Source organism: Panthera pardus, unplaced genomic scaffold, assembly GCF_024362965.1.
Source record: "Panthera pardus isolate Hobbes unplaced genomic scaffold, ASM2436296v1 HiC_scaffold_9, whole genome shotgun sequence".
Lineage (NCBI taxonomy): Eukaryota > Metazoa > Chordata > Mammalia > Carnivora > Felidae > Panthera > Panthera pardus.
The window spans coordinates 7,167,593-7,188,071 of record NW_026527024.1 but is presented as its reverse complement, the minus strand read 5'-3'; the positions used below and the strand labels follow the sequence as shown (position 1 = coordinate 7,188,071).

Sequence of the window (20,479 nt, the reverse complement as noted above, 5' to 3'; positions counted from 1 at the left end):
CTGCCCCCCTCCCCCGGGTTCTGGGTTCCTGTCCGAGGCTCCACGGTCCCGTCTCCGGTGCCTTCGCACCGGCCTCGGTGATTCCCTGGAGCGCGCCTTGTAGAGCAAGGCTGCTTGTGACAAATTGCCTCGGCTTTCGTTTGTCTGGGAATGTCTTCGTTTCACCTTCATTTTCGGAGGATGGTTTTGCCAGACACAGAATTCTTGGAGGAGTGTCTTTCTTGCGGCACCTTAGGTACGCCCTCCCACGGCCTCTGGCCTCGCGGCTTCTGGTGAGGAAGCGGCCGTCGATCCTCTTGGGCCCCTGCAGGTGACAAGCGGCCTCTCTCTGGCAGCCCTCCAGACTCTTTCATCTTTGGCTTAGGACAGTTTGCTATAGCGGGCCAGCGTGGATCTCTAACTTGATCCCGCTTGGGCTCGTTGAGCTCTGTGGATGCCCGTGCTTACGTCTGTCGTCAGATCTGAGGTGGTACCGGCCGTTCTCTCTGTGGCCGGAGGGTCCCCCACGCGCTGGGAGCCGGGACAGGGAAAGGGCCCTTCCGGCCTCCGCACGCCGGCCCCGGCTGGTCACCCCTTCAGCGCCACGCCGGGCCACCCACGTCTCCGCCTTCCCCTCGCCTCCTGCTTCCCAAAGGCCAGCCAGAGGCACCAGCCTGCGTCCGCTCGGGTCTCCTCAGCGCGTGTCGGCCCTGGGCACGCGTGTCTCCCTCTGAATCCCCCGGGCTGTGAGGCAGCCCCTCGGAACCCTTGTCGCCCCCAGTCTTCTCCCCGCCTCCTCCTTCCCCAGCTTTTGGGTCTCTCTGCCTCTTCCGCCATCTCTCACTCCGGGCGGAGCGAGAAACCTCTTCCCACAGACGCCTCCCGGGAAGCCCGTCCGGCCCAAACGATGCGGAACAAGGCTCCCTCCCTGCGCGGGTCCCTCCCGGAACCGCCGGCGGGTCAAACCCGCTGCCACTTTCCGGAGGGCGCGGTCGGTGTTGCCCCTGACCCCAGCGAGCCACACGGGAACGCGGGCCACTGTGCTCAGGGCCACTGCCGAGCTGGCGGCTTGGGGGCACGACAGGTAGGTAAGCGGTGCTTTCTACCAAACGCGGTGGTGGCGTTCTTCCCTGACCGCTCCTCTGCTCGCCGTGAGCTGTTTTCACGAGGTGCCGGTGTTCTCGAGAGTCGGCTCTGTCCACTTCCGTCACCTGCATTGTCACTTCAGTGGGGGGACGGGTTCACGGTGACATCGAGCTGATGGCGCCTTTCGGCCCTCCCTGGAAGAACTCCGCGTCAGACTCACCGGCCCGGCCGCCTGCAGCCCTCCTGGGTGGGTCCTGGCGTCTGTCGGGCTCACCGAGGACCGTGTGGCCCGTGCCCAAGGACGGGCTGCTCAGGGCTTAGCTTCCTCACAGAGGCCCTCCGAGAACAGCGTGAGGCACAGGCAGCCGTCTCGCAGAGCGTGCGGCGGGACGGGCCCCGTGACTGCCCGCCACACGCCTTCACCAGCACCCCTTCCCGGCCCCCGGCCCCCGGGCCCTGCCCCCACCAGGGTGTTTCCCGGGGTGGCCTCCGAGAAGCCGCTTACAGCCACGTTCTCATATCACGTGGAAACCCAAACTACAGCAGCTTCTGCCTCCATCTGTCCGTGTTCAGTCCTCCGGTGGTGACATCCCAGGGGCTGTGGCTCGTGGGGTCATCTTCACCAGCAGCGCTCGGTGCAGCAGGCCTCGTGCAAATGGCCTGGGGCAGCAGCGGCAGCAGCAGGCGGCCCGTGCCTGTTCCTCAAGGTTGTGAACCCTCGGTTGCTGTCTGTGGGCCTTGGCATCTGGGTTATGTGTTAATAATTAAAAGCTTCTCATTTGTGTACAGATATGTCAGGATCCTTGCCTTAGGACAAAAATAGGCATGTGTGAAATGGTGTGGAAAAAATAACTTGAAGTGTTCTTAGTGTCTGTAGCTTCACTCATCGCATAAGCAATGTTTTCCCTGCTGATTGAAGTAATCTTTCTCCCTAAGGACTGGCTGGATCTTTTTTTCTGAGTGTCTTCCTGGGAGAAAGATCTATAAAATCTCCCATGAGGTATAAGCCAGCTGGAGAGACTTCAGCTGGCTGGTTTGGTTACTTAACAAGAGCAGAAAAGTGGATTTTCCCACATCCCCTGGGTCCTGGAGGTGGGAAGAGCTGCTCCCTCTCCGCGTCACTCCGAGAAATGGAGGAGACCGTCCTCCCTTCCCTCTGGGCTTCTGTCCTCTTGCTGGGAGGTGAGGTCCGTGCTGTCGCAGGTCCCAGGCAGGGCTGTGCTCTGAGTTTCCCTTCTGTGCTGGGGGACCGATGCCCTGCCCTGAGCCCCACCACTCAGGGACGGGGACGCGGGGAGCAGCCGCGGGCATGGTGGGCGGTGAAGGCAGCCAAGTGCAGAGCCTCACCTGCAAGCAGACTTTCCTGGTGGCTTTGCTGCGGCCTGGTGACCTGGCTGCCGTGACTAGAAGTCTTGGACCAAACTGAGAGTGGGGCCCCGGACCCGGCAGGTGCACCTGGGCACGGGAAGTAGATGCCCGAGCGGCACGGGCACTCTGTGTAGGGGATCCGTCGCCTCTGCCGGCTTCACGGCCCCCTCCCCCCGGCGTCTGCTTTCTCTCCTGCTGACGGACACTGCTTTTCACACCCTCCGCCGGCCGTGTCCACATTCCTCGCCGCGGGAGCTGCCAGCTGGAGGCTCACGGAAACCAGTTCTGGCTGGTTGCTCTCCTGGTGGCTCACGGCAGCAGGCAGTTCAGCTATGATTTGACAGAAGTTGGTGTCTTAGTGATTTTTCTTCTTGACAGGAGCCTCTGAGAGCAGAAAGATCAGTGTGGAGCCCGTGAGAGCTCCAGCTGAGCCCCGATGTTCAGGCAGCGAGGATCCTAGAACTCGAGAAACGGGGGACGCTGCATGGCACCTGCCGTTGTTTCTACAGAGAACCTCACACCAGCTCTCTGCCAGCTCGAGGCTAGAGGCCGGGGTGGGGCATCGGGGGCCCCCAGGTCTGCGGGAAGACTGGGAATCCCCCTCCCGGTAGATCAACCCTCAAGGCCCCCGGGGCTGGCGCTCAGAGCAGGGATGCATACCAGAAACAGAACGCAGAACCTTCTAGAACGTGGCGAGGCTCTTCCCGTGTCCAGTGCTGCTCCGTGGGCGCTGCCGGCCTCTGAGCCCTCCTCCTGCCGTCACGCCCCGCACCCATCCTGGGTCCTGAGGCCCAGCCTCACAGAGGTTTGGGGCACGAGGTGCTGCAGGGAGAGCTCGCTGGCCCCCACGTGCTCACTGGGCACGTGGGTGGAACCGGGTGGACCCAGGGGAGCAAGGACGCTTTCCAATGTTCCTCATCACTGTTCTCTCCAACATGCTCTGCGGCTGTGATTTTCTCCTCTCGGATGAAATCGCTGCTAATCTCAGTTTCCTCCCGGAAAGCTTCTCCCCTGCCCAGTGGGGGCCTGTCCCAGGGGGCTGCCTCCTCCCTGGTTCAGGGGACCCCATGCTGCCAGTCCGGGGTTCTCGCCTGAGTGTGGGTGTGTGGGTGTGAGCGTGAGTGTGTGAGTGTGGGTGTAGCTGCCAGTGTGGGCGTGGGTGTGGGCGTAACAACCACAAAATCCCTGCCGTAAGCCGTCTAGTTTACACAACGAACCAGAGCCCGGGTCCACTTACCGTGGCTCCCGTCCATGCCAGTGGGTGACCTCCCGATGCGGACCAGCAGCCAGCTGGGAAGGAGCGTGTCAGATGCCACCGCCCCGGTGTCCCCCGGCGGTCAGTGCCCTCGGTCCCTCGGCCGCAGAGCCCGGGGGGCTTGGCCCAGGCTCCCGGCCCCACCGTCTGGCCCTGGTGCCGTTGGGTTTCGGGGAGAGCGACGACAGAGGCTCCGGGCCCCACTGAGGATCGTCAGGCTGCGCCCCAGCTGTTCCCTGAAGGTGGGGCTACCGTAGCCAGGCCGCAGTGGCCGCCTGCTTTCTGAGGGCCGTCTTGGGTGGGCCCGAGAAAGCGGTCGTGCGGGAGCCGGCAGGGCAGGTGTGGGGACCGGGCGAGCTCCAGCAGGGCTGTGACTAGAGGTGAGGGAGGGAGCAGCCTGAAATGCCTGGGGTGGGCAAGACGTGCTGACGGGGAAGGAGCCGGGACAGAAGAGCGTGGTCTCGGGACCCATGGGGCCCTGGGGGGCCATGTGGGCTGTGTGCACGACAGGCAGGTCATGGCCGTGAACGAAGGGGGGCGTCTGGGAGATGGGCCGAGGCTGGTGGAACTGGCTTGTGTGGTCAGCGTCCTGGAAACACAAGTTGGAGAGGGAGAGGGGCGTGGCCTGGAAGGGCCGCTGGGGAGGGGCGTGGGCCTCCACCAATGCTGGGTGGGCGTCACCCCGTCTCTGTCTCCGGGCAGCTGGCAGCCAGCCATCCGCTTTATTCCTCCCACCGTAAAACATGCCCAGCATCTAGGAGGCACCAACCTGTAGTCCTAACTCGAGAGAATTGTGAAAACTGATGGAAAATCAAACCATTGTTATCTGGAACAGATGTGTGACCATCCTTCTTTCCACGTGTGGGGGGATTACAGAACTGGGAGCTGGAAGGATCATTCAATGCAATGTTTACTTCGAAGTTCGCACTAACTCCCTAAACGTGCCTGTATCCCTTAGCAGCGCTGAGTACGGCTGTGTCACCGGGCATAGTATGTGCGGCTGTGGCCCCAGAGGCCCGGACACCTGGGCGGGGCCCTGGGAGACCCCCAGGAGGGTGGGTGTGGGGAGACGCCCTCTGGGCAGGGCAGGTGCAAAGATGCCCCACCCCCAGGGGCGGGTGGGTTCAGGGGACCCCCCCCCAGGCGGGGCAGGTGCACAGACAGGTGCACAGACAGACTCCCCGCCGGGAGGAGCGTGGGCACGGAGGTGTGGCCAGGACGGTGGGCCCATGGGAAGGCTGCAGTGCAGACGCCGGGGGAGGCCAGGCACCTGCCACACCAGCATGACGCTGGCCGACCGCCCAGAGAGCGGGTCCCTCGACACCCAGTCTCCTTTCGGGATGCTCGCGCCCCTTCTGGCGTAGGGTCCACCTGACACATTCTGACCTTTTTAGGTTGTTTCTTAGCCAGCGGGTCGAGCTCTACTTCTGATTTAAGTGTTACGTTTTTGCAAACAATTGTAGATTTACAACGTTACGAATATGCCTGCAGGGATCGTTTTCCATCGGTCTTTTCTTTAAGAAAATTTGTCAGCAGACCCTCTCGTCACAATTTCTGGCTCTCGGAGGAAGGCTTATTCGGGCCGCTCAGCGTCTGGACTCAGACTGATGACCGCGCCTGCTGGGCGGCGACACCTGTGGGCGGTGGACCCGAGCCTAATGGGCAGGCGCCAGGCTGGGCTGAGCCCAGGGTGTGACCACGGCAGCAGGCTACTGACCCTGTGCCCCACGCAGTCTTTCGTCTGGGCGCCCGTACAGGGTTCTCTCAGGCAAGAAGAGAAGGCTAGACTTTCTCTGTGGAGGTCGTTTGTGTGCAAACGGGAGAGCAGACGCGCTGTCCCGGGGGCCTGAGGCTCCGGACCCGAACTGTCAAGCACAGTGATAACAATTTAAGGTACTTACCAGAAATGTCCGATTAAGCCTGACACACCCTTTAAAGACGGCAGAGAAAGAGTAAGGTAATCTGAGTGGATTTGGGTTAAAAATGAATAAAAAGATGAAACACGACAAAAAACAATAGGAAATGAAAACAGATGCAGAGACCCTCACAGGGCCTCGGGTTCCCGTCGCAGTGATGGGAGGCCTCGGGGTTCAGAGCCGGACGGCCTGCCAGGCCTCGGGGTGGGCAGTCTGGAAGTCCCGTCGGCGCCCCGGGGCCGAGGCCGGTCAGAGTCTGGACTCGTCACTTCCAGCCCGAGCAAGGCTGCCAGGCTGTTCGTCCGCCTTCCCCGCCTCCCCTCCTGACGCCCGGTGGCCTCACGGCTTTGCCCGCCAGTGAGGTGAGTGCCCGCAAAGTCTGCTCCCGAAACAGCGGGCGGTGTTCGGCATGGTGCGCGGGAACAAGGCTCCTGGGAGCCTCGACGCCTTCGAGAGTGTGCAGGGCGCAGCGTGAGACTGTGGGCACAAGCAGCTGCCGCCCGGGGTGGGTCCCGCTGCCCGTCACTGCCTGGCTCCCGGCGGTGCTCAGGGGCGCTTGTGCGCTGCGGGAATTGGGGTGCCGGGGCCGTGGAGGCAGCTCTGACTCGGGGAGTGGAGGGTGGAGACTGGGAGTCCCGCCACGACTGCAGTGACCCCGTGATTCCAGAAGGAACGGAAAGGGAGGACAGGGTCCAAGAGGAGGAAGCGCGGGTGATGCACGGCCACCAGAGACCAGGAGGGAGGAGCTGAGAGTCACTCTCTTGTTCCTTTCTGAGGCTGGGGTGACAACCCCACGTTCGAAGAGTGAGCACGGCGTGGGGAAGCACAGTGAGAGTTGGAGGTCGGGTAAACTTGGCAGGACCTCGGGGCAATACTCAGGTCACCTCGTGGCCACTGGGTCCGGAGCTACGAGATCACAGCTGCCTCCGGTGGGTGTGCCAGACCCTCGGGGACATGGCACCGTCCTCTCTCTGGCGTCTCCATCCACGGGTGCCGTTGGGCTTTGCCGGTCCCCTGTCCCGCGTTCAGCGGGGACAGGAACCCCACGTGCGCTCCGGAGCGGTGGCCGCGGTGGCGAGGCCAGAACCCACAGTGGGCGGAGGGGCGAACGTGGAGGTCCCGCGCGGCCTTGGTCCAGCCTCCCACTGTGCCCTCCGCACAGTGGAGCTGCGGGCCGTCGGGAGTGACTTTGCTGGGGCGACAGGGAGAAGCCGCCTCTGGGACAGGCTGGGTGAGGAGTCACCGCGTGTCATCGTGTTGCTCTGCAGAGTCTCTGTCACGACTGTTCTCGATGTCATTCAGGCCCATCCACTGGGCCTTCGAGGACCGCTGAGAAAATGGGGTTCCGTTCTGCATTTTAATTGTGATGTGCTTCCTGGAAATCCCAGAGCGGAGAGCAAAAGCCTTCCTGAGTTATCTCCAGGGGACACGGAGCCCAGCACTGTCAGAACACGTGGGAAGGGCTCCTGATGAGGCCCGGTCGGCGGGAGCCAGCGGGCTGGCCGGAGCTGTGGTCTTGCCGGTAATTCGCTCCGTTTCTGGGGGCTCTGTGTCACTTGGCCACTGGCGGGTGACCCAGGCAGCCAGCATGCACCTGAAAGGGTAGCTCATCGTGAACCCACCCAAACGTGGTGCAGACTGTTTTCTGGAATCTTCGAATCGAAAGGCCGTTTGAATTGTCTCACGAAGCCCTTAATCTTACACTGAGGGAGCTACGTTGCTGAAAGCTCACGTCAGCTCGGTGAGGACAGAGGCAGGGGGCCCTGAAACGTGCTGTGAAACCACCCTGTCCCGACTCCCACTTCTCCAGGGACCCCCAGGCCCTGATGCCCTGGGGCATAGACGGGGACCATTTCCTATACGTGGTGGTTCCTGACAGCTGGGTCCGCATTTGGGGGTAGAACTGAGGGAATCGGGCCCTGCGACTGGTCCTTCTCCTTTCTGTAGAAGGATCGCACTGACCATCCGAGGTCTTCGTCCACCTGCACGCGTCACCGAACACCTCTGTGCTTCGGGTTTTGCGCTAAGTGTTAGAGCTGCTGCCGGGGGTAGAGGCAGTAATTCCTGTGCTCTCAGAACAGGTACAGCGTGTGGGCACGTAGACCCAACATAGGACCAGGGTCCGTGCAGAGGGGGACCCTCCCACGGCGGTAGGACCAGGGTCCGTGCAGAGGGGGACCCGCCCACGGCGGTAGGACCAGGGTCCGTGCAGAGGGGGACCCGCCCACGGGGCAGGACCAGGGTCCGTGCAGAGGGGGACCCTCCCACGGCGGTAGGACCAGGGTCCGTGCAGAGGGGGACCCGCCCACGGGGGCAGGACCAGGGTCCGTGCAGAGGGGGACCCGCCCACGGGGGCAGGACCAGGGTCCGTGCAGAGGGGGACCCGCCCACGGGGGCAGGACCAGGGTCCGTGCAGAGGGGGACCCGCCCACGGGGGCAGGACACAGAACTCTCCCCCGCTGGCCAGCCTGGCGTCCTGCTGCATCTGTGCAGACTGCTGAAGTGACCGGCACATCCTACGTTTGTTTTAGCTCTTACGTGGCTTCAGCTCCCTTCAGGGAGGTGCTCTCTGCTTTTCCTCCCCAGAAGTGTGCCTCAAAGGGCGTCGTGTCAGGAACTGTGCACAGCATGGGGGTGAGGGTGGCGCGTAGGAGGCGCCGTGGCTGGGGTCTAGGAGTCTTCTGCAGGGCCTCTCAGTGCAGCCAAGCCCGTCTCTGGGGCTGATGGGCCCCTCCTCCCTGCCCCAGGCCGCTCACTCTTCGCTGACACTCTCCTTTGCTTTTTGTCTTTGTGTTTTGTGTTTTCTCAACCTGGTCCCGCGACTCAGTGATCCTGACGTTCAGGGGGAGCTAGTTGGCACGGTCCAGCGAACAGGGAGTACGTCGCCCGCTGGCTGGGTGGTGGGCGGGCACAACGGGCACAAGGAGCCACGGCCTGCTTGCACGCTGGGAGAGAACACGGTCCCTGTGGGGGAGGGCAACCTCGGGAAGACGGCGGGGCTGCTGAGAAGTGTGTAAAAGGGAAGGAAGAAGAGTGAAAACCACTTTATTAACGACCAGTGATTGGAACTCGCTGAACCGGTGCCTGGCACGGGGCAGGTGGGGGGGCTCTGCTGTGGGGAAGGCGGGTCTCATCCTTACGTGGACCTAAATGGGCAAACCCCGCAGGATGCCAGCCGGAGCTGGACTCCACACACATCATTTCCCCCAGGGCACCAGGGGGAAGGCCACCTCTGCTTCCCACCGGAACGTTGCCATTTCAGCACGAGCCTCAGGGAGACTGTCACCCCAGAACCCAGCAGTACGTGCAATCCCTTCACTGCCCCCGTCTGTCTTTGGGGGTCCCCAGTCAACATGCCCCCAGGACTGCTGCCTACAGGCACGGATCTGGGTTCTGCCGGTGGGAGCGCAGTGACGCGGGGCAGGGAGGCACAGCCAGCCCCGAGCCCGTCCGGCAGAGGCCTGAGTGTGGCAGGTGGAAAGGTTCACGGGGCCTCACCAGCTCTGGTGGGGAATGGGGACAGGCTGGGACCGGTGCGCCCGGCCACAGTCCTTGGTGGGGAGATAACACCTCACAGTCAATTTGCTATAAGACTGGAGATGTTAAGGATTTTAAGCCCTTTCTTGTTTCAAAGAATTCAGTTCCCCACCCCATCCAGTTTTTTGGGTCCACTGTTCCTTCTTACACTCCCACAGACCTCCTCCGAGCACGGAAAATGACCTTGTTTGCGGGGGATTCCGGGAGGGCTGTCCGGAAGGCAGAGGACCACCCAGTCCCAGTCAGAGGCTACCAGCCACTTCCCGGAAGACAGACCAGTTTTCGGTCGTCCGTCTTCCGTGGTTAGTCAAGTCGGGGCTGGTCCTGACGTTGCCGCGGGAGGGCAAAATATTCCTTCCAGAACTTGAGCTCAGTTCTTTTCGTACATGCCCAGGAGTGAATTCCTGTCACATGGTAATTGTATTTTCAGTGTTGAGGACCCTTCATACTGTTTTCCAGAGCAGCCGCGCTGTCTCACATTCCCGCCAGCAGGGCACGAGGGTCTCAATTTTTCCACTTTGCCAAAACTTGTCTTTTTTTTTTTTTTTTTTTTTTTTTGGATAATTGCCGTACTTACCAGTGTGAGGTACACATACACATTTTAAACACCCGGATATAAAAATAAATTGCAGGTTATACCAGAGAGAATGTAGGACTAAGGAGTCAGGAGGTCAAAATCTGTGTCCCTTTCTCCCACTGAGCTGCGGTAGACACTGGACGTTCCGCGCGAGGCCTCTGGACTGCTCCGCCCTTCTGTGATCATTGGTTCTGGCAAATTGGATTCATGTCCCTGCGCTCACTGTAGATACAGCTCGGCCCACAGAGATTTCTACCCCTTGCTGAGCTCCACCCACCAGACTCAGCACTCAGCAAGGGGCCAGCACCAATGCCTCGGGCAGCACTGGCCTAGAACTTTCCACGATGAGGGGAATGCTCTAGATGTTTGCCTCTAATGTGACAACCACCGGCCATGTGGGATGTTGCTGATGTAACCGAGGAGATACATTTTTTAGGTTGTTTGATTTCTTTCACTTAACGTGAAGTCACGTGGCTACAGTGGTGAGCAGGGCAGCTCGTGTTGTGCTCGTGGTGCATCGGTGGCCTTGAAGAGCCCGGCTCCTTTGCCTTCAGTGCCCTGTGCCCGTCCTGATGTGGCCATTCTTCTCTTGGGCCACACCCACAGGTGTAAAAGCTCCCTGTTTCACCATTAGAAATGAAATCATTCTGCATAAGTACTGAGCCCCCCAAAAGGTGATTATTTTCACTAAAAACATTATCACATTTAGGGGCACCTGGGTGGCTCAGTCAGTTGGGTGTCCAACTTCGGCTCAGGTCACGATCACAGTTCGCGCATTTGCGCCCCGTATCGGGCTCTGTGCTGACAGCTCGGAGCCTGGAGCTGCTTTGGATTCTGTGTCTCCCTCTTTTTCTTCCCCTCCCCCTCTCATGCTCTGTCTCTCTCTCTTTCTCAAAAATAAACATTAAAGAAAAAAAATTTAAAAAAACCTTATCACGTTCAGTGTATCAGAAAGATGACGTGTCGTGATGTTAAATAGAACTTTTGGGAAGATGGTTACCCACAATTCCATCAGTTGGACACGCCTTGCACATGTAATGTGTGGTGTGCTGAGATGATAGTTCCAACATTGAAAGCTATGGGTTCAGATCCTGACTCTGCATTTTGTCGTGTGGCATCGAGAAGACAGAGGCCCTCCCTGGGCCCACCTGCCGGCCTGAGCTCGTGGCACACGGGAGCGCGTGGAAGGTGGTCCACCCGGCCGTCTGCTCATGCGATGCTATGTGTCTCACATCTGCCCCCACCCCTCCTGTGTCGACACGGCTGGGTGGTCACCCCAGGACTTGTGGCCACAAGGCCGGGCAGAGCCAAGTGTCCCCAGGAACGGCCCCGGGCGGTGCTCACCTGCTCAGCTCACGTGTCCTTCCTCTCATCATGGCCCCCATCCGGCCACTGCGCTCCCTGCGTTTTCACCTTAGTCAGTGCAGGAATTTCCGGCCCTGAGACTGCCACCTCTGGCCGGCAGAGGAGACCCCTCATGACTCTGCCACACGCTTGACTTCCTACTGTGTCCGGCCCATTCCGTGGCTGCCTTCTCTGTCCTCACGGAGACTGCTCTTGTCTTTGAACAGCTGGGCTCAAGTTACCAGGAAAACATATCGAAATAGCCCCACCATGCATTTTGCCTCAGATCTGGAAGATTCCACATGTCACGCTATGTCCAAATTTCAGCCTGACTGTGCCAGCGCGAGAGACGACATGTGTCAAATACTTATTAAGCCCCAAGTCACAGCGGTTGAAAATGGTGCCGTTGAGCAAGATGGCCGCAAGGCTCACGTCCCCTGATCGTGAGAACGGGGCGAGGGAGAGCTAGAAGATTTAAGGGGTGCAGCCTCCCACACGCGTCGCTCGCATCTTCTAGCTTTAAGGGCTGAAGGCGGTCAGTCCCTTTCAAGCCAGGACTCGTCCTGAAACTCAGAGGGCACACCTCGTTCTCTTCCACGAGCGGAGTTGGTGACGGGAGCAAGACCTGTGGACTAATGGGTCCAGTGCCTCTCGGGCTTTTTAAGCATCTTCTCCAGAGGGTAAAAGATGAAGATCTCAGTGTGACCTCCTCACCCGAGTCACCCTCGAGTGTGACACTTGGAGGTGTTAAGCCACTGGGGACCCTTCCATGGATGGCTTTGTTCTCCCGTCAATGCTCTTTGTCAGGCTCTGGACTAGGACGATGTGGATGGAATGAGAGCCCTCACGATCTGCCCCAGAAATCAAGGATCAGCGTCTTCTCTTACCTTTTCCTTTCCTCATTGACACCCTTGGGGCCCCTCATGCCCAGGTGACAAGAGACCTCGCGTCCCCCTCCAAAATCTTCCAGGCTTCACATGTGAGTAGCTCTGAGTCCACGTTCCGCTTCTGCTAGGGACCTGCACGGTGGCCTCCACAAAAAACCAGCCTTTGCCCTAGGGTCATGGAAGTGCCAGAAGGGCTTCCCGCAAGGTGACTTATGAGGAGATGGAACCCCCCCAAGCGAGGAAGGTTGGCATGGGTGAGGGAGGTGGGAGGGCCCTCTGCCAGAAGCAGACGTATGCAAAAAGCCCCAAAAGCCACCTGGCGGGGTGTGGTCGATGCCCTGGAAGGACAGGCGGGGAGCTCAGGACCGTCTGATGAGACGTGTGCAGCACCTCTGGGGGCTTCACGTGACCAGCCTTGCATTTTAGGCACCCTCCTGGCTTCCGTTTGCAGGGGAGGCCCAGATGGGTGACCGGATGGTACTGACGGGACCCTCAGCAGGATTTGGTGATGACTGGATGTGCAGCAGAGGGAAAGCACATGGCCAACAGATTCTCGTCTGAGAAGTCACATGGATGGCCGTGGAACCCACAGAGCCCGTGATGTCGTGTGTCATCTCCGCGACAAAACGGAGAGCTAAGCCTTGTGACTCCCGGTATTTTTTTAAAATTAATTGAGGCAGAATACCTTTCCTCTCCATTTGAATCTTCACACATCCGTGTAGTAGCTGCAGTAAAATCCAATGACGTTAAGCATCCCTGTTTCAGAAAAACGTGGGGTAAGATAACACAGGAGAAAGTGTTTGCATTTCCTTTAGTGACGGGAACTTCCAGATTACAAAACCTATTGGCGCACAGTGTAAAGTGAACGGCTCTAAAGAAAGACAGGTAGATACTAACGAATAAATAAAGTTATTTCTAACTTAAAAAGTAATTAATAAGGTGTAACTAGGTTCCTATACTGTTCCAATCAAAATGTCTGTCCACCGTACCAAAAAAAAATCACTAAATGTGTGAAGAAGCAGGAAAATGTGACCCATAATGGAGAAAAAAAGAAAGTGGTCAATAGACACAGACTCTGGAGTTTAAAACAACTATTACAAATATGCCCAAGAATTTAAAAGGAAAATACGATCGTATGATTGGGCACATGGGGAACCTGTGCAGAAAACTAGACTATACAAAAGACCACACAGAGATCTGAGAAAAGAAAAGCATCTGTAAAACGAAAAGTTCACTGGATCGGCTTGACGGCAGAAGAAAGGATCGGCTAATTCGAAGCCAGATCGATAGAAGCCATCCAACCTGAAGAACAGAGAAAAATATTGAAAAAATCAAGACAGCCCCAGGGACCTGAGGAGTGTTGAGCAGACAAACGCATGCATAAGAGGAGTCCCGGGGAGCAGGGAAAGAAGGGTGATGCGTAGTGCCCCCCTCCACCCCCCCCCCATGGAAGATGAAGCCCAGGGAGCCCCAAGCCATGGGAGCAAGAAGAGAAGAGTCAAGGACATCCCAGCCAGGCTGCCGAGGTCTCAAAGCCAGAAACCCTTAAAAACCGCCCAGTAGGAGAGACACGAATGCTCAAAGAAGGTGAGGGGAGCCTGCAGCGAAGGCGGCCAGGGCGGGTGGTGCCCTGTTCACCCAGGAGCTGTCGGCCGCGCGGGGCAGGAGGCTTCCGCCTGAGGGGCGGTGCACAGAGGAGTGGGAAACAGGAAGGAGCTCGGCTTCGCTTCCTTAAAAAGACGAAAACAAGAGGGAGACTTTGCTTCAGCGGAAGAAGAATCCCGTATGCCTGAGACTCCCAAATGTTCGCTCACGTACAAATGATGGCAGGACAGCATGTGCGTGAACCAGCTCCTGTTCAGACTCCCCCCGCCCTCTCCTCCCCTCTTACTCTGTTGCAGTAAGAATGTAAGTTTCTCATATTTGCCTTTGAAATCTTCTGACGTTTGATATTCTTCATATTAAGATCAAATAAATGTTCATAATATTTGGTTGAGACAAGGATCGTCAATAATACTGAAATGAGGGGGTAAAAGCGTGAGGCACATCAGGGTGGGTCTCACCTAAGGCATGTGTCAGCTGCAGTGGGAACACGACGACATTCGCAGCGACAGACCCGGTGGACAGTGGCTTTGTACGTGAGGCAAGTGCACGGCCCCTGCGGTGGGACGAGTCAGCCGTGCGCCTCCTGATGTGACACACTGAGAGGGACACATACCACGCCTGTGCTGCTCTTGCCAAAGTGCAAAACTGCGTCTGATACGAGGCAACCTTAGAAGAGCTCAAAGTGAGGGACACTCCCCAAAATACCTGATGGGCACTCTTTCAAACTTTCGATGTTACGAAAGACAAAGAAAGACTGGGAAATTATTTTTCATTATGGGAGGACAGAGACGTGACAATGATCTAGGCTTTGGTTTTGTTATAAAAATGGTACTGGGAACGATTGGACAGATATGAATGAATTCTTTTGATTAGATATTAGTACCAAGTGAACGTCGATTTCCTGACCTCAGGAGCTGTACTGTGATTATGTGGGAGAATGCCCTTGTGGGGATAACGTGTCTACAACTGCCTCTCAAAAGCTTCAGAATAATGAAATTAAAATATAAGCGTAAATTACAGAGGGAATTTGGAGGAGAGCATAGTGAAAAAACAAGTTACATTTGGGGAATCTGGATGAAGGTATGCATGGTCCCACATGGTATTCTTACGACTTTTCTGTAACTCTGATATATGTCAAAATAACGTGTTTAAAAAAAATAAGGGGGGGAGGGCCGTTTAAAATGGCAATAGACAACCACGGCCCACTGAAAGGTTTCCTGCCAGTGTTGGTGCTCTTGTATACAGTAGGAGCTCTGACACGCGCTGTGCACAGCAGCCGTTCTCACTGGCACGTAGAGTTCATCGATAGTAAATTCTAGGCATTTGCGAAGTTGAGTTTACTAAAGCTTAAACTTTGAACGGTCTCACAACTTACGGTAAACAATCCCTAATCATATTTTAAAACAAAGAGTCTATAGAATTACCCCATAGGGGCGCCTGGGGGGCTCAGTCGGTTGAGCGTCCTACTTCGGCTCAGGTCACGATCTCGCGGTCCGTGAGTTCGAGCCCCGTGTCGGGCCGTGTGCCGACGGCTCGGAGCCCGGAGCCCGCTTCGGATTCTGTGTCTCCCCCTCTCTCTGCCCCTCCCCGCTCGTGCTCTGTCTCTCAAAAATAAAGAAACGTTTTTAAAAATGTAGAATTGCCCATCAAAATAAATCAAAGAGGACTCGTACTTTTTGGTTCATTCACGAGCCCCGGAGAGGCCGCTGAGCCTGCAGGGCTCTGAGCACCGCTCAGGAATCAGTAATCTGCACCAACGCCGCGCTTCCTGAAAACGGGATGGTAGGCTAATGGCCCGGCTCGTTGGAACTGCCCTTCCTGAAGTGCCTTCCCAGCATTCATTTGGAAACACACGGGCCATCGTGTGCACGAGCAGAGGGGGCTCCCTCACAGCGGTCCCGCTCCGGCCCCGGACCAGCGTGTCCTTTCGGCAGAGCGAGGACACGAGCGTGCCTGGGCCCGCCTTTCTCGTGCCAGGGCACTGGCCTTTGAGCCTCACCCTCTGGGGACCCCTCCCTCAGCCCGGGCCTCTGCTTTCTCTCAGAATTCCTGCCGGTAAGCGGCAGAGCCAGCTTTGAGCCGCGAAGCTCTGAAAAGCCGCTGGCTGGTGCACGGACTGGCGGGCAGAGCCGGGGACCCAGGCTCAGACAGCTCGGAAGACGGCCACGTCCCCCGGCCGTGGCTGCCCTTCCGGGCGCCGGTGCGGAGAAGCCCCGTCTGGCCGCGGCCCCCGCAGCTGCGGAAGGGGCTCTCGGTTCCTCTCCGCCACCCCCGGCCCCGTCAGGGCACGTGCCGCCCGCCCCCTCGCGTGAGGGAAGGAAGGAGGCCTTCCGTGGGTCCGCACGCTCGCCCGTACCCTTGGCGGGGCTCCCTTGCCGAAAGGAGCAGGAAGGCGATTCAGATTTTGGGGGCAACGAACGAAGACTTTTTAGACTCCCACGAAAAGATTCAGTTCATCCACACAGTACTTGCTCTGTGAGTAGCCCCGCGTTTGCATCGACTTGTTGGCCTCCTCGGAGGCTGCCCCTGCCCGGGTGACATTTGTCTGCTCCTTCATCTGTCTGGCCCAGGGAAGCCCCTTCTAGAAGGGGTGGAGTTGGAAGGTATTTCCGGCACCACATCAGGCAGTGGGAAGCAGGAGAAGTAAAGGAAGCAAACGCCCCCCTCCCCCCCCATCCCGGCCCCGTTCGCACGGGGAGGCTGGCGGTGCTCACAGCCCGTCCATCTGCAGAGTTCACCTACGGGGAACAGCTCGCGGACATGCGGGAAAGGACGCCGACCCACAAAGGTGGTCAAGAGCAGGGCGCTACACCCCGAACGCGGCAACGCAGGAGAGCCTGCCAGAGACACTGGCCGATGAGACGTTTGTGACCAAATAGTCACGGATGCGAGCGCGCTGTCATTGCGATCGCTTAACGCACCGCGCGCTCGGAATATTCCAGAGCTGTGGTCAAGGGAAACGTGGCAAGGAAGTGACACCGGGCTTGTTTGCGGGGAAGCCCAGAGCTTGTCCTGGGGTCTGCCCGACGCCCTGGACTGCGTCCCCGCCCCCAGGGCCCCGGCTTTCTCTGCGGGGCATCCTGACTGGCCTGGGGGCAAGCCAGGGATGGTGTTCGCGGTATGATTCACCTGCTTCTCCCCCCGCAGCTCATGGTGGGCACCGTCAGTTTCGTGTGTGTCCGGGGCACGTGGCTGGGTGGCATGTCTTGACCTCGGGCCTGGCCCCAGGTGGCTGCCTTCCTATTCAGAGATGTGCTGGGCAGGGTGTGGGGGGGGGAGTCCCCCTGAGACGCCGGGTACTGGGGGAAGCTCTCTGAGGAAGCTTGCCTCTGGCACAAGTCACTTCAACAAACAGGACGGTTTCTGCACGTGGGGAGTCGTCCCTGACCCGGGAGACCCACAGAGTCGGTGAGAGTGACGGGGAGGGCTCACCTCGAGGCTCACGGGGCAGGGAGGTGGGAGGGGAGGAAGGCGTGCCAATCGGGGTGAGGCGGCCTGTGCTCCGAGGGCGCGTGTGGGTGAGACCATTCCATTCCCGGGGCACGTGAACCCCACCCCAGCTGCTCGGGACCCCGGTGGTCCAAGGCGGATCTGCGTGGCCTGGGCAGCCACGGGGTGGGGGTGAGAGAGAGGGAGAGCGCTTCTGGGGAGGGGGCTCCCCTACGTAGCACAGACCTTCGTGTTTAGGTCTCCCAAATTCAGGGCACAGCACTTGACCAGCTCCTCTTTCCCGGCTCACGGGGCGTGACCCGTGGGTGAGTGAGTGACCCCCAGGAGGCGGGAAGCCATTCCCTGCAGGCAGCTGGAGGGGGGACTCCAGTGCAGAGCCCGCCCTGGGGTGTGAGTTCCCCACCGCCTCGTGACCTCGGGAGGCCTCGGCGCCCTGCTGGGTCGCTGTAGGACTCAGATGGGGAGATGCCCACGCCGCCCTGGCACAGCGTGTCCACCGTAAGCACCCGGTAAGTGTTGGCTGGGCTGGTGGCTCTTGCCCAAAGAGCTCACGCTCCAGTCCTCCAGTTCCCAAGTGAAGGTAACGGCTGCCCCCCATTCTTCACGAGGAGCCAGTCAGACGCACGTCCTGCACAGAAGACACCGGTGAACGCTCAGCCTCGTCACAACCCACAGACTTCGCAGCGGAAGGGAGCGCGAAATGTTAATTCTGCCCTGAGAAAAGCATCTGCGTTTCACAACGGCCCACCTCACGCCCCGTCTCCCACCCACCATGCTCGCCCGCGCCACACCGCCGGCCTTTGCCCTCGGAGGTCGGTGTCACCGGGTTTCCTGTCTTTGGGACTCTGCTCCGGGAGCATTCTGGTGCTGGGACCCCTGCAGCCAGAGTTCCAGACACAGATGGAGCAGCGTTCAGCCACCCGCCAGGGGACGGGGCAGACGACCTCCAGGGGCAGGAGGCAGAGAGCATCCTGCCCAGGGCTGAGGGCTTAGCACTCACCCAGGGCTCCTTTATGTCAGCTGTGGGCGTTGAGTAGACGTGGCTCCCGATTATTGAGGGCGCGTGGACGCGGGAGACCTCCCCCAAGGCTGCTGCTCAGAGACCCCGTGGCCAGGGCCAGGCCCGCCCAGCCTCCACCGCCCGCTCCCTAACGGGATCGGGATTAAATTGGGCGACTTCTAAGATCCCTTCTTGCTGTCTCATTGTTTCCACTGAGCTGTCACTATCTCGCTTGAATTCAGAGTTCGTGGCAATATACGTAAAACTCTAATATGGCACCTGGCTTGTGCTCGATCAAAGGGGTTTCTCATCTCCGGCTTCCTGTAGCTGCCGTGGTGGGAAGCAGATGATAGGTAGACGGACAGTAAGTATACAGACAGGCAGATGATGGATCCGTATGTCTCGAGAGCTCAAGAAAGTCTATACCGACATGCCCTGGTTAGGGTGTGTGTACTGAAAGCCATGGCAAAACCATGAGATATTTTGTAGGCAAATACTGCTCTCATCTGTGGGAGAAGAGGTTTTTGGTTTTTGTTTTTGTTTTTTGTAATTTCAGGAAATTTTATTCATATCATCAATATGTATGACTAATTATTTACTTATTAAACAGAAGTTTGAATTCTAAAAATATTGAAAATAGGATGTTTGGGGATTTTGCTGAACATTCTAGTTTTGGGCTTCACTAGGGTTACAGAGAATCAAGTAGAAAATCTTACAGGTACGCATCAGGGAAGAGAGTAAGAATATTCTCTTGAATTATTTTCCTATTTACCTAGAGAATATATGTTTCCTTTTTATTTATTTATTTATTTATTTTTTGACCATCAATCTCGGGTCTGCATTTATTGAGTACTGGTCCATACCAGATACTGTGCCGAAAGCTTTTTGTTCATTAATTTTTTTTTAATTTTTTTTATTATGAAATTTATTGTCAAATTGGTTTCCATACAACACCCAGTGCTCATCCCAATAGGTGCCCTCCTCAATACCCATCACCCACTCACCCCTCCCTCCCACCCCCCATAAACCCTCAGTTTATGAAAGAAATTGAAGAAGATATAAAGAAATGGAAAAACATTCCATGCTCATGGATTAGAAGAATAAATATTGTTGGGGCGCCTGGGTGGCGCAGTCGGTTGGGCGTCCGACTTCAGCCAGGTCACGATCTCGCAGTCCGTGAGTTCGAGCCCTGCGTCGGGCTCTGGGCTGATGGCTCGGAGCCTGGAGCCTGTTTCCGATTCTGTGTCTCCCTCTCTCTCTGCCCCTCCCCCGTTCATGCTCTGTCTCTCTCTGTCCCAAAAATAAATAAAAAACGTTGAAAAAAAAAATTAAAAAAAAAAAAGAAGAATAAATATTGTTAAAATGTCAATACTACCGAAAGCTATCTACACATTCAGTGCCATCCCAATCAAAATTGCACCAGCGTTCTTCTAGAAGCTAGAACAAGCAATCCTAAAATTTGTATGGAACCACAAAAGGCCCCGAATAGCCAAAGTAATTTTGAAGAAGAAAACCAAAGCAGGAGGCATCACAATCCCAGACTTTAGCCTCTACTACAAAGCTGTCATCATCAAGACAGCATGGTATTGGCACAAAAACAGACACATAGACCAATGGAATAGAAGAGAAACCCCAGAACTAGACCCCCAAACGTATGGCCAACTCATCTTTGACAAAGCAGGAAAGAACATCCAATGGAAAAAAGACAGTCTCTTTAACAAATGGTGCTGGGAGAACTGGACAGCAACATGCAGAAGGTTGAAACTAGACCACTTTCTCACACCATTCACAAAAATAAACTCAAAATGGATAAAGGACCTGAATGTGAGACGGGAAACCATCAAAACCCTAGAGGAGAAAGCAGGAAAAGACCTCTCTGACCTCAGCCGCAGCAATTTCTTACTTGACACATCCCCAAAAGCAAGGGAATTAAAAGCAAAATGAACTATTGTAACCTCATGAAGATAAAAAGCTTCTGCACAGCAAAGGAAACAACCAACAAAACTAAAAGGCAAGCAATGGAATGGGAAAAGATATTTGCAAATGACATATCGGACAAAGGGCTAGTATCCAAAATCTATAAAGAGCTCACCAAACTCCACACCCGAAAACCAAATAATCCAGTGAAGAAATGGGCAGAAGACATGAATAGACACTTCTCTAAAGAAGACATCCGGATGGACAACAGGCACATGAAAAGATGCTCAACGTCGCTCCTCATCAGGGAAATACAAATCAAAACCACACTCAGATACCACCTCTTGCCAGTCAGAGTGGCCAAATGAACAAATCAGGAGACTATAGATGCTGGAGAGGATGTGGAGAAACGGGAACCCTCTTGCACTGTTGGTGGGAATGCAAACTGGTACAGCCACTCTGCAAAACAGTGTGGAGGTTCCTCAAAAAACTAAAAATAGACCTACCCTATGACCCAGCAGTAGCACTGCTAGGAATTTACCCAAGGGATACAGGAGT

The 20,479-nt window shown here is 57.1% G+C and overlaps 1 protein-coding gene and 1 long non-coding RNA gene across 5 annotated transcripts in view; both read left to right on the top strand.

The window, feature by feature from the left end:
- Positions 1–20,479, top strand: part of PTPRN2 (protein tyrosine phosphatase receptor type N2) — an 814,681-nt gene that overhangs the window by 500,131 nt on the left and 294,071 nt on the right. The gene's annotated exons all lie outside the window — the stretch shown is intronic.
- Positions 16,365–18,189, top strand: LOC109252452 (uncharacterized). The gene is made up of 2 exons (XR_002074022.2): positions 16,365–17,513; positions 17,613–18,189. It is a non-coding gene; the product is annotated as an uncharacterized LOC109252452 (long non-coding RNA).